The sequence below is a fragment of the Schistocerca gregaria genome, chromosome 4 (genome assembly GCF_023897955.1).
Source record: "Schistocerca gregaria isolate iqSchGreg1 chromosome 4, iqSchGreg1.2, whole genome shotgun sequence".
Classification (NCBI taxonomy): Eukaryota; Metazoa; Arthropoda; class Insecta; order Orthoptera; family Acrididae; genus Schistocerca; species Schistocerca gregaria.
Window position 1 is genome coordinate 719,151,246 of NC_064923.1, and position 14,686 is coordinate 719,165,931.

The 14,686-nt window shown below is 41.4% G+C and overlaps 1 protein-coding gene across 7 annotated transcripts in view; it reads right to left on the reverse strand.

Annotated features, from left to right (window-relative positions):
- Window positions 1–10,669, reverse strand: part of LOC126267043 (uncharacterized) — a 1,079,001-nt gene extending 1,068,332 nt beyond the window's left edge. For all 7 annotated transcript variants that reach the window (XM_049971866.1, XM_049971859.1, XM_049971858.1 and 4 more), the window contains exon 1: window positions 10,453–10,669. The gene's annotated coding sequence lies outside the window, so the exon portion shown is untranslated. The remainder of the gene's footprint in view (window positions 1–10,452) is intronic.
- Between the last annotated feature and the right edge of the window lie 4,017 nt (window positions 10,670–14,686).

Genomic DNA, 14,686 nt, shown 5'->3' on the forward strand with positions numbered 1-14,686 from the left:
AGTGGAACAAACACTGGTACCAGTTACTTCTGTAAAATATCTGGGAGTATGCGTGCGGAACGATTTGAAGTAGAATGATCATATAAAATTAATTGTTGGTATGACGGGTACCAGGTTGAGATTCATTAGGAGAGTCCTTAGAAAATGTAGTCCATCAACAAAGGAGGTGGCTTACAAAACACTCGTTCGACCTATACTTGCGTATTGCTCATCAGTGTGGGATCCGTACCAGATCGGTTTGACGGAGGAGATAGATAAGATCCAAAGAAGGGCGGCGCGTTTCGCCACAGGGTTATTTGCGTTACGGAGTTGTTTAATAAACTCAAGTGGCAGACTCTGCAAGAGAGGCGCTCTGCATCGCGGTGTAGCTTGCAAGCCAGGTTTAGAGAGGGTGCGTTTCTGGATAAGGTATCGAATATATTGCTTCCCCCTACTTATACCTCCCGAGGAGATCACGAATGTAAAATCAGAGCGATTCGAGCGCGCACGGAGGCTTTCAGACAGTCTTTCATCCGGCGAACCATACGCGACTGGAACAGAAAAGGGAGGTAATGACAGTGGCACGTAAAGTGCCCTCCGCCACACACCGTTGAGTGGCTTGCGGAGTATAAATGCAGATGTAGATGAACAATGTCTCCTCAATGAGCGTTCGGCGAACGTTGCTGCGTATGGGCCTCTGCAGCAGGCACCTGGTTTAGGCACCCACGCTGACTGCCGTTCATCGGCGATGAAGGCTGGAATTTGCACGCCATTACAGCAACTGGACGTCCACAGAATGGCGACAGGCGCCTTTTTCGGTGAATCACGTTTTTAGGCTTCATCGGACAGATGGCCTTTGAGATGTACGGCGTGAAGCGTCTGAATACGAACATCCTGCGACAAAGATGAAGTGTATGGTCTGGGAAATGCTTTGTGGCATTTCCTGGGTTACCTAATCATATCGGAAGGCACACTGGATCAACCCAAGTATGCATCTACCTTTCGGGACCACGTCCAACCCTATATGCAGTTTGTTTTTCCTTGGCACAATGGCATCTACCAGCAGGATAATGCAACGTGTCACACAAATTACAGCGTGGTACGTGCATGGTTCGAATAGCACTAGGATGTGTTTACCACAGTCCACTGGCAAACAAACTGAACCCTCAACCAAGAAACCTAGCGCAGCTGGGCACGGCACTGGAATCGGTAATACCTGCCGGTACGTCCCAGAGCTTCAGTGACTCTCTTCCTGCTTGTCTCGTGCTGCAAAATGTGGTTATTCAGGCTTTTGAAATGTGATCACATTAAAGTGAGTAGAGAGTGTGTAAATAATAACTTAAGTTACACATTATATGAACATTAGTACTCTAGTTCAGAGATGCTCCTACACCACCACATGTGTCCCGGGTGCGAGCACTACATTGGCTACCCTAGATGATGAGGAAGTTAGCTTTATTACCTAACGCTGCCTTAGTAGGCGATGTTCCTTAATTTGAAGAAAGGCGGGTTGCACCCTGATTAGGGGTCAACGTTAAAATGTAGGTCTCGCTTTAACTGAATGGGTAAGTTAATTCAAAGGTGGAAAGCAGACAACAGCGTACCACCGCTAACGGGACTTGTCCTAGCAAAGCACTGTAGTGTGCAGACCAACCTTCACGTAGATTACAGCTTTACTTTACTGTTTCAAAATGTATTAATTTTATTTTTGAATTGATACAAAAACATATCTTGTAGAATATTAATTCATTATCGCACTACAGCAACAGAACACGTAATTAGCTTAGCGATGGATGGTGCGCTCGGTCTTCGGGGCCCTCTTGAAGACGGCGGCCTGGTACGGTGCACCCCTTACATCCTAGGTAGGGCTGCTTCTGCTTCCGAGCCTAGTATTAGATTCCACAGATCTTCTGAGTGTGTGACATGATGGTGATCAGTTATAAACAGCACACCAATTAGGGTCTCATTTGCTTTCTCTATTAGGAGTTCTGATGTTTTATCTGTATTTACGATGTTGCTGTCATCAGCAAAAATAATTTTTTCTCCACGTCTAACATTATCTGGTCCTAACATGCTGCCCAGAATCGGTATGCCAATCAGGCAAAATCGTCATGAGCACTGAGGCAATCAATATTTCCACTGACGCACAAGGTTGACGATAATCGTTTGGTAAAATATCGTGTTCTCCTGCGAGTAATAGTTCGTAACTGCCTGCTACACATCCTCGACCAACAGGAATAGTCGACCCTTCAATGCAATTTTTAAGGTACCGAAGACATGAAAATCGTATGGGAAGAGATCAGGTCTGTATGACGGGAGTGCTCGAGTGTCTTCCACTTGAGTCGTCATCCGTAAAGGATCAGGCCGGCTTCCCAAATCGACGGACCTCTTACGTCGAATCGCGACCAGCATGGAACTTAGGGGCGCCATTCCACGACGCTGGTTTTCGACAGACATGCTGCCCCATACACATTCTTCATTCGCCAATGAGTGTCTAACGATGTTTGTCCTTCGGCAGTCAAGAAAAGAACAGCGCCACGTTGGTCTTATTTGGAAGCATTTGGTATTAACGTCATTGTAGTTCACGTTTCCGCATTTACCGAACGACCGTCGGTAAGACACGAATGCCAACTAACTCGTGGCGTACATGTCAATGCTTATTTACCCGTACCGGAATCGCGCCACATAGTGTATACGCTGCAGCAACACACGACAACGGGAACTTTTTGACCGCTCCTTATACTTGGGATCTGTTAAATGTTTCAAAAAGAACTGCTTTATTTGAAGCTGCTATACCTCTACCCTTAGCCGGTCGTTTTGACCGAGCGGTTCTAGGCGCTTCAGTCTGGAACCGCGCGACCGCTACGGTCGCAGATTCGAATCCTGCCTCGGGCATGGATGTGTGTGATGTCCTTAGGTTAGTTAGGTTTAAGTAGTTCTAAGTTGTAGGGGACTGATGATCTCAGATGTTAAGTCCAATACTGCTCCGAGCCATTTGATTTGACCTCTACCCTTCATACTCTGTTCTTCTGGTTTGATTGGAACCAGTTATCAACAGTTTCTTTCGTTACTGATGATTCTAACTTTTTTAGCAGGTCTTTCATAGATCAAAAAATACACCTGTTGAACACACAACCTTGTCTAGTACGTCAAGGAACACTTTTGTAAATTCTTTTATGGCTGATCAATCACTACTGCAGGTGATTATTTGATGTGATCTGATCAACATAAAATCTGATCAACATAAAATGGTACAGTTATAGAAATGCAAATCCAAAAATGTCCATTTTCACGTATATAAACTTCTTATGCTGTACTACAGTACCGATTGATTACTTGGTAAACCAACGCAATTGAAGTAGGAAATATCTTTGACGCCTGTCCGAAACTCCTTAGGGCTGGTAGTAGGATATGACCGAGACACGAGCAAAATAAAAAAATTCAGTCATAAAAAAATGGTTCAAATAGGCCTGAGCACTATGGGACTTAACTTCTTAAGTTATCAGTCCCCTAGAACTTACAACTACTTAAACCTAAGTAAGCTAAGGACATCACATACATCCATGCCCGAGGCAGGATTCGAACCTACGACCGTAGCAGTAGCGCGCTTCCAGACTGTAGCGCCTAGAACCGCTCGGTAACATTGGCCGGCCAGTCATAAAAACACTACCATTAAAATTAAGATGCCAAATGCGTTTTGGTGGGAAGTTGTTAGGTAAATTCTCATGTATCAAGAATAAGATATAAACGAACAGAAAGAAGTACCAGAAAGACAAGTACTCAACGAAATACCCCATACACTGAAATTTTGTTCCAACAGAATAAATCGATCATCATTTAATGCATGAAAATGAGTTCTTTCTTGTTCCTTCATTTCCCTCCTAACGATTCGCTTAAATAAATACAGTAAATAAAATGAACATGTATCGACAAATGAATATTTATGTCAGACAAGGACTCGAATCAGAATTTTTTATTCTCTGGAAGCGGTCGCCTTAGCCAATATTTTTTTTCATATACTAACCGCCATTAAGTATCTCAGTAATGTTAACATACTACTTTCTGCGATCTTATTATGCAGCAGTGGCTATTTCTGTTTAACACAAAGAGTACTTATTTTCTCGTTGGCTTGGGGTGCTAAAAGGGGCGTAGTTCATGTTGCTTATCTTGTTATGGTCTGTAACATATTTTATTAGGGCTTAAATATGTACCACAGTGAGTCGTATCTCAATGAGGAACCTTAAACTTTTAGCTCAGGATAGGAGCATATAGAAGATCTATGGCTCAAGTTTAAAAGAACAGTTGACCATGCACTGGATAGATATTTACCCAGTAGAACAGTGAGGTGGAAAAGATCCTCCATGGCTAGGAGTCACTGTGAAGAAATTTTTGAAGAAAAACAGACTGCTGTATAATGGGTATAACAAAAAGCGTAGGGCAATACACAGAGAAAAGCTGAATCAAATGCGTGTGGTAGTGAAGAGAGCAATGCGTGAAGCCTTCAATGACTATCGAAAGACCTATCACAAAATCCGAAGAAATTCTGGTCGAGTCAAGGCTTTTGATGGCACTGAAGTTAGCATTCACTCATGGTCAAGGAAGGAACTGAAATTGAGAGTAGTAAAGCAAAAGCAGCATTGCTTAACTCCATTTTAAAATGTTCCTTTATAAACAAAAAATCCAGTAGTACTGAAAAGATGAGTGAAACACATACCAGTGTCAGTGACGTTGGGGAACAACTGAAATCGTTAAAATTGAACAAAACTCCCGGGCTCGATGAAATCCTTATGAGATTCTATACCCAATTTATGGCTGAGTTAACCCTTCTGTGAACTGCAATCTCTCGTAGATCCCTCGAGCAAAACACCGTGCCAAGTTGCTGGAAGAAAGCACAAGACACACCTGTCTACAAGGAAACAAGTAGAAGTGATCCACAAAACTACAGTCCAGTATGCTTGACATCGATTTGTTGTAGAGTCTTAAAATATATTCTGAGCTCAAACATAATGCGATATCTCGAACAGACGTGAATGGAATGTGAAAAAGACCTAATAAATGGTACAGTGGGCCGCACCCTCTGCCATGCACTTCACAGTTGTTTGAGAGTACAGATGTAGATGCAAATGTGTAACATCACCTCGATGTTATTCAATCTGTACATCAAACAGCGAAAGAAACCAAGATGAAAATGGACAGGGAAATTTGGCCGATGACAATGTAATTCTGTCAGAAACGGCGAAGAACGTGCAACAATAGTTGAATGGAATGTATAGTGCCTCGTAAACAGGTAATAAGATGAAAATCAAGAAAAATTAAACAAGTGTAAAGGCGATGCTGATAGAGTAGGAAAGGAGACACAAAACTAGTAGATGAGTTTTGTTACTTAGGCTGCAAAATAAGTGATGACCATTAACAACATATACACTGAAGCACCGAAGAAACTGGTACAGCCATGCGTATTCAAATTCGGAGATATGTAAACAGGCAGGATACGACGCTGCGGTCGGCAATGCCTAAATAAGATAAGTGTCTGGCGCAGTTGTTAGATCGGTTACTGCTGCTAGAAAGGTATGTTATCAAGATTTGAGTGGATCTGAACGTGGTGCCATAGTCAGCGCACGACCGATGGGACATAGCATCTCCGAAGCAACGACGAAGTGGTGATTTTCTCGTACGACCATTTCACGAGTGTACCGTAAATATCAGGAAACCGGTAAAACATCAAATCTCCGACATCCCTACGAACGGAAAAAGAGCCTGCAAAAACGCGACAACGACGACTGGCGAGATTCGTTCAACGTGACAGAAGTGCTACCCTTCCGCAAATTGCTGCAGATTTCAATGCCGAACCATCAACAAGTGTCGGCGTGCGAACCACTCAACAAAACACCATCGATATGGGCTTTCGGAGCCGTTGATGACTGCACGACGAAACGCCTGGACCCGTTAGCATCGACATTGGACTGTTCATGACTGGAAAGATATTGCCTGGTCGGATGAGCCTCGTTTCAAATTGTATCGAGTGGGTGGAAGTGTACCAGAATGGAGACAATCTCATGAATCCATAGACCCTGCATGTCAGCAGTGGACTGTTGAAGATTGTTGAAGCTCTGGAATTGTACTGGGCGTGTGCAGTTTGAGTGAAATGGGTCCCCTTATACGTCTAGATGCGACTCTGACAGGTGACACGTACGTAAGCATCCTGTCTGATCAACTGCATCCGTTCATCTCCACTGTGCATTTCGATAGACTTTGGCAATTTCAGCAGGACAATGCGACACCCCACACGACCACAGATGCTACAGAGTGGCTCAAGGAACACTCTTCTGAATTTAAACACTTCCGCTTTTCATGAAACTCCCCAAACATGAACATTACTGAACACATCTGGGATGCCTTGCAACGTGCTATTCAGAAGAGATTTCCATCCCCCTCGTTCTCTTACGGATTTATGGACAGCCCTGCAGGATTCACGGTGTCAGTTCTTTACACACTACCTCAGACATGAGTGAAGTCCATGCCACGTCGTGTTGCGGCACTTCTGCATGATCGCAGGGGCCCTACACGATATTAGGCAGGTGTGCCAGTTTCTTTGGCTTTTCACTGTATATCCCATGTCCCAAGCGAGGGTTGGATCGGCCGCCGCAGCGCTTTTTTGTGGGCCCCTCAACAGTTACCTCAATCTCCGATTCATGGTGTAACATGACGTTTTGCACACGCGCTAACCTGCCTGTGGTGACACCTCCCATCGAGCTGTACATTAAGTATAGGAATAGCAGGAACAATGAAAAAACAATAATAGCAACAACAGAAAAACAGCAAAATTTTTATTTCTGTGTGAAGGATGGAATACGAGAAAGAATTTACAGGCAGGTACGTTCAGATTGTTGATTCCGGCAATAAAGCATATGGGAGGGGCAGGGAACGAGGAACACAAGGAAATAGTAAAACACAAATAATGAAGGCAGCAGGGAGAAGAAAATGGATTTTACAACTGAGTCTTTTACGGTGAGAAATTATGATAATGACAAAAACAAATGCACCAAATGTTTCTTAAATGCAGTAGGGTATAGAATAGAGTGAACAGCGCAGGCTAATTGCATACAGAGTACTTAATAATTGTCGCCAATATTCTTTACGCTCCTCTTTTAGTTCTTTCTTCCCCTTGTGCACTGTAAAGTACGTAGATGAAGCACGGTAAAACTTGTAATTACTATACACGGCAATGAAAGAAAGAAGGCAGAAAACTTCGCAACTACATGTGATAAACTTGTGTGCGCCTCGTATTGACAAAAATTGTAGGTCACGGAAAACACTATCAATCTATCTGGTTCAGGAAGAGTAAATTCAGCTATCACCTTATCGAATCATACAAAAATAATATCAGGTTATACTGAATCCTTTATTCGCTTGCTAGGAGGGAATTCTTTTGCAAAGAATGAAATATTAACCTACTAAACAGAAACAGATACTCATCGTATTATTATTACCATTATTATTGTATTTTTATTAATATCACGGAACGCAAGGAAAAAAATCTGATGAAAGAAATTTCCGCTATTTGACTGTTCATTATTCATTTATTTTACACAAAAATGATTTCGCTTTAAGGCCATTCTCAAGTCCACTTTGAAATGTTTACATGTATCTGACCCGTGTGTGTCATGTCATTGTCTCAAAAACATGTTTCTGGTCCTATAGATCAGTTGTATTACAGGTCTAAAAGACCACAAGTATGTTTTTCCGACGATGACACGTCATAGGAAGGACAACATATGAAATATGTCAAGACACATGTCATCGAATGTGATTTCTGAACGTATTTCCAAATAAAAATTTCACTAAAACGAAATCTCTGATGATCTGAACATGCATTGACATAGAGGTCATTTTTCGGGGAAAAATAGTGGGTAGAAATAGATACAATTTTCTAACTGCGAAGTAATGGATACAACATCGACATTTTATTTCAACAATGTATTAAACAGTACGTATGTAGTCAATAAGTAAACGAAATAAGATTGCTGTTCACTGGACAAAGATAGGATTACAATCGGATTGCTGATGTCAGGAAAAAGCATTTATCATCAATATCTAAAGTTAATTTGCTGTCTAATATTTATTTTAAAAAACCACATTCTTCTCCAATTTCGTGCAGATTTACAGTACACCAAGATCGCCGTACTGAGTGATTGAGAGAAACCTTCTCAAAACCATCAACAATGAAATCGACGGGTGAAATAATAAACGCAACTGCCTATCTGGCTGATGGAAATGAAAACTATGCCTTCACCAACTGTGAAGTATACAAGCGATTTGTGCTTAATTAACCGCGAAGAATTTAGACAGTCGATTTCAGGTGATCTATTCTACAGCATACTAATAATTAAAACAATCATATTTGCCTTACATTGTTATATTCGGGCAGCGAAACAGCGTAGTATTCCGAAACGCGTAACAGTTTCAAAGTGAGAATCTGCCATTATATCCGTCAGCAATAAAATCGAAACAATGAGGAATATTTCGAAATATCGATTTTTTGTTTCGATCCCTTTGTATGTTCAATTGCAAATCATCACGAATATCTTTGACTCGGGCAATCACATTACTAGTACAAGGCTCAAACTAAAAGTTAATCTCATTGACTTAATATTTTATAACTATTTACGCCACAACAGAGTAGCTCTGCTTTTCTGATGTAGTAACTAGAGGAATCAAAAACACTGAAGGCAGAAAGCACAAGTTTTAATTTCTGAGTACGTTAAAGAGAGATCTTATACTGTCAAGGACAGGACAAGTAACTCGCTATGGCTACTCCAAAGGAACCATCAGTGCTTTAGCCCCAACAAATCCTCTCTATAATAAATCACCAAAGAAGAAATATATACAACAAAAGACATAAAAATAAGAGACTAGTCTCGATGGCCAGTATAGCGATTTACAGTCTGCTCCTCATGAAACCAGTGCCGTAACCACCTCACTCGATATTCAAGTAGGCTGAAATAATAAAATTACTACAGGTTAATCCCTGTCATTATTACTTGCATCAATATACAAATAATTCGTACAATGAAACGTCCAACAATAACATCACAGCCGACAATCTTCCTCGCTTTGAATCTTGTACTGACAGACCTTTTATTCTATTTAGCCGAGCGCCGTTTTGAAAGAGACAAACACGCTTTCTAATATTCCAAAACACTGGGAAACAGCAAGGTTGATTCTTGCTCTGTTCCCGGTCGTCAGATGGATAGAACTTGAAATAAAAACCGCAACTGTGGGATGGTGTGCTACCTTGCTACATGAACACCCTCCACAGGAACTGACTTCAGTGTTTCACCGTATTAACGCAGGACTCTTAAAGTAGGTCACGACTACAAGATTCCCGAGCCTCGTGTGCCCTGAAAAAACGCCGACGATACAGCAGTTATGGATGAACTTATTTATTTCAACTTAGTACCACTACCACCTTCTACAGAGTAAGCATAAAATAATCATGCATTCTGACTGGTTGGCCAACCCAAACCGAAGTTTTGTTAACTGCCGAATATCACTTCATTTGGGTTATGTTAGTGTCAAACGCAAGCTCGAGGCAGAAATTTGACTATAACCGAAACACAAATTAATTAACGTTGCCCCACTGAGCAAATCGGCAAATTTGACACTTCCCAACTACATAGATTTACATAATACCCTGAAACTGAAATTAATTTGGAAGCACATAAACAAACGTAACAAGAGAACATGTGATTGCGTACTGTGTAGGCCTACATTATCGAATAAAAACAAACTCCTATACTACTGTAATAAACATCTTAATCAGGTAAAATTTTAATTGATAACATTTATGTGAAATGGTCATGCCTTTGTTAAAGTAAATAATACACACATATATTTTGTGTTGTTATTGTGAATTCTCTGTCGTACCGTATCAACAATTTTCAAAACCGACATACGGTTGTTTTACGTGAAAAATTTTTTTAGGTAAGGCAAATACTGGAAATTGTAATATTTGTAACGCTTTCAGGGACGTTTTATGTCTTATATTAACAAAACAAACTGTCAGTTTTCTAGATACACAACTCGTGAGTAACGCAATAAGAAGTAAATACGACAGGTATGTTTACATCACGTGCTACTACATCCGCGTATATCATCAAAAACAATCACACATCTTTCATAGCTAACAAACAATATGAGGAACGAAAAGACCACCTTGCCAAAATAAATAATACGCTTTGAAGCAACGAAGTAGATCACAGCGTATGCCTAACACAAACAAACCGTCACGGTTGAAATAAGGTCATTGGCCAAGCTTTTAATAACTAAAACCACAAGTTCTGCTCTAAACATAACTTTCACCGGACTTAAACTATACCGCAATTATGTAAATAAGTTTATTTATAAAGATTAGAAGAAGTCAAAACGATTCGGAAGCCGCCACGCCTCTTGCTGTCATGAAAACAGTCTCACCTTCTCAGTCTTGAGAGTTGTACTCGAGTGGGTTTTCGCCTTCAGTCTTGTATTGCAGTCTTCTGTTGAGGCACATGAGGCCGTGACGTGTGCAAATTACACGTCACAAGTCTTCAAAGGTTTATCAGCATCACATACACAAACAACACTTGCATTTCAAACTGCATTTTCTCAGTCTTCATTCAGTCCACTAAATATAGATCTCCGCCATTTTCATGGTAGGAGCTTACCGACATCTGGCAGCAGCGCGCTCAACTACGAGGACAGTTCGCCCCAAGCCCGCTGCATTTCCTTCGTCGGTAAGCGCGCCTCACTTGGGATGTTACGGAAGGTGAGTAACATTACCAGCTCTCCGTTAATTAAGACAGTTGCTTCCTCAAGCGTCTCGAGCTCATTTTACTGTTGTTTCCTGTCAGTTATTAGGTGCATGTAGTTCAGCAGTTTAATTTATACTGAAGTCATTTGGCGAAAAATAAAATAAAATTGATAATGGCACTCCGATAGTTTACCGAGCAAATGTACATTATAGCGTTAGCTATTATTATTTATATCATTGATTAGTACACTTGATCATGTTCCTGCACAGTTCGCTGGACTTAAAAAATGTGTGATTTTTGTTTTTAAAAAATTATCGCCCCCTATTAGTCAGCGTAAGGCAGCATATGTGCTCTCTTCATACTGCAGAACAAAGTTGTTGGTTTGCTGTTCCAAAAGCTGCTAACGAAGTACATACGGATCACAGCGCAAATACGACAATTTAGCAATGTTCCTCCCTTATCATTCATGCATTCATTCATTGAGCTCTGTAGTTTCCATCAAGAAGAAAATCCTTTAGGGACGTCGACTAGTCAAGGTAAACACTAACAGACAAGCAAATGGCTCTGAGCACTATGGGACTCAACTGCTGTGGTCATCAGTCCCCTAGAACTTAGAACTACTTAAACCTAACTAACCTAAGGACATCACACACATCCATGCCCGAGGCAGGATTCGAACCTGCGACCGTAGCGGTCGCGCGGTTCCAGACTGCAGCGCCTAGAGCCGCTCGGGCACTTCGGCCGGCGACAAGCAAATCGTAGACAGTAAATCTTTTAATTCTGTCAATAACATATATCACTCTACTGCTTAATGTTGTTCATGCTGATGCCAGGTAAATTTTATGAAGCAAATTAGAAAGAAAACTTATACTTTGAAACCATTGTATCATCCGTTGTCGCGTCATTCTTACGAGGAAGAGAGCCATTTAATTTCGAAATGTCGGGGGTATGAAATGTTTTTCATTAAATATGTTTTTTAAACTATCACTGTCAATTTTTATGCCCTCTTTGTAGAATGAACGAACCTGCAGTTTCATTGACATTAGATTTTTATATACGCTAAGTAGCATTTATTAATGTTATTCGCTATGTACTGATTCATCCAATTTCATTGTAGGATGTTTTATGGACAAATAAACTGTTTACGTCCTATAATGAAATTGTCACAAGGCATCAATGTAGTAACTATTTGTGGAAACTTGTTTGTAGTCGTCATATCACTGGAACAGTCAGCGACAAATGTTTTGTGGCTTTTAATGTGAAGCAGTATCGAAACGTGACGCTTTTAAAAAGCTCTAACTTCTCTAAATTTTAAACCACTTGTTAGCGAAGCGACGAGCCTTCTAAGAGGCGCGACCATTTACTGGGCCGTTCGAGAGTTCATGACTCTCGGACTTCGTACCAGCGCGAACCAAACAGAAGCGCGCGCATCCTATTGCAGCCGAGAGTGCAATCTGCACCAGGTCAACGCCCTAGAAACCGTGTCATGGCGCATGCGCTTCCCTTGTTTGCGTCCTTACCCTCTATTGATTGCATACCGTATTTATTTACTTCCGGGTTGTCGTACTACGCCGCAAGGTCCCGCGCAGTGCCGCGTTCCGACGCGTCATGACTGGACCAGATGAACTTGTCACTGACAGCTGTTAATCACGTCGCTTCCATTGTCCCCCCACATCGCTGAAATGGAAATTTCATTACGCATGAGACTTAATATGAAGACTTTTATTTTTTTATTAGTGGAGGAGTAAAATTCAGTACTGCTTTTACAAGGGAGGCCGTATATGTACAGAAAAAGTTCTTTGGATTAGTACCTTTAACCCCTATCCTTGAAGTTAGATTGCACTTTATCTTACCTTACCTGAACGACTAGATTACTAACATATTAGGAGGGAACAGAATACATTTTTGTGGAGTATACATATGCGACAGTACGAGCAATTTGAACTAGTACAATAGGCGGGGAGAAGTAATTATTGAGTGGTTCAAGAAGCTGCGATGCCAGGCCGTTTCTCATATGTAACATAATTTAACTTTTTGATGAAACTCTCTCCAGCAGTTCCAAAGAACATAGTCGTTGTTATTGCTGTTGTGGGTTGTTGTCTACAGGGGAAAATGCGGGAATATAAAGATGGCAAAAAACGAATACCACCTGCAGTGATTGGCAGAACGTATTATCTGAATTATTGAATTCGTGTCACTGGCTAAAACAATTAAACAGTTCCTTGAAGCGAATGGTAATTAATTGGAACTAAGAAGACTTACAAAGAGAGTAAAGATAAATGTTAGTTATTGATGCACTAGAAATCGTCCACAGAAGTGTTGGAATCCACAGGAACAACTGCATGAGAATTTCCATATGACCCACTCCGGAATTTTTCGATTCAGTTAACGCAGAGCAGAGAATTAATGACCAAAAGGTCGTTACAGCATTATTAATTACCGACGTCAGCAGGAATTTTAGCAGAGATAGATATTTCTACTTCATAAGTGCACCTTAAATTTAGGCTACTTGAACAAACCCTTTGATCTGAGCAACCGTCGCTGTCAAAAGCGTACACAGGGCCTGAGCTGTAAAGAAAGGGTGGGGAGAGGGGGGGGGGGGAGAGGATGGAGGCTGGAGGGAGGCGGTTCTTGTCGGATGTTGGTTTCGCGATGAACAGCGTAAGAGTAGTGAAACTTCATGAAAAAGGGCTCTGGGTACATTTGTTAGTCTGTCATGTGTTCAGGATTTCTTCAAACTAATACTGAATCTACATCGTGGAGGTAGAAGTAACGCTCAGAAAATTACTTAATTGCTAATGGCACCCAGCCACTCGTTAAATGGAAAAGAGAGAATGCACGATTTAATATGTATGGGAACAGTACGTCCTAATCTCCTTCTGCCCCCTGCCTCTGTAGATCTCCTTCTCCCCCACTCTGTCCTTCGCGTCCCGCCGTATCTCTGTCTACCTTCTCGTCCCCCCTTTTCCCTTCTACCTACTCCAGCCTCCCCTCTCTGCGCATCTCCTTCCATCCCTTTGAAAATTCCCCCTTCTTTCTTTGAACTTCAGCCTTGTTTATTGTTATTGCAAATTCATATTCTGGAATAGTAAATCGTAAACCAGAAATACAACTCTCCTGTCTTCTGTGAAAGCCGTCTGCGAGAAAGAATAAAGACAGCGCTTTGTTGCGTACACAGTTTAAGTTTAAGAAGTGTGTGTATGGGAGAATCGGTTTGTCTAAGGTTTAAATGCCCCACTATCGTAGTTAAAACTGGCTGCGACAAATGTAACAAAAGCGCATATTTTTACAGTAGTACATTTTCACTCTCCCAGTCGATTTTAACAAAAAAAAACTGTACATTGTTGTATAAAAAATAAAAGGTCTATGCCGTCTGAATTTTTAACATAGTACAGATTAAAGTTTGAAGTAAACCGGTACAAATGGTTCAGATGGCTCTGAGCACTAGACTTAGAACTATTTAAACCTAACTAACCTAAGGACATCACACACATCCATGCCCGAGGCAGGATTTGAACCTGCGACCGTAGCAGCAGTGCGGTTCCGGACTGAAGCGCCTAGAACCGCTCGGTCACAGCGGCCAAGTAAACCGGTCAAGATTTTATATACATACACATAAAAAAGTTTTTCATTACCTCGATTCCGAGAGTTCCGGAACCTGTACAGAAAATTGGAATAGAGATCAACATAAACATAATTTCCGCCACTTTTATTGCTCGTGAATACCAGACATTTCATGTTGTACCACCACACAGCGAGATCTTCAGAGGTGGTAGTAGTCCAGATTGCTGTACACACCGGTACCTCTAATACCCAGTAGCACGTCCTCTTGCATTGACGCATGCCTGTATTCGTCGTGGCATACTATCCACAATATTCATCAGGGCACTGTTCACCCAGATTGTCCCACTACTCAA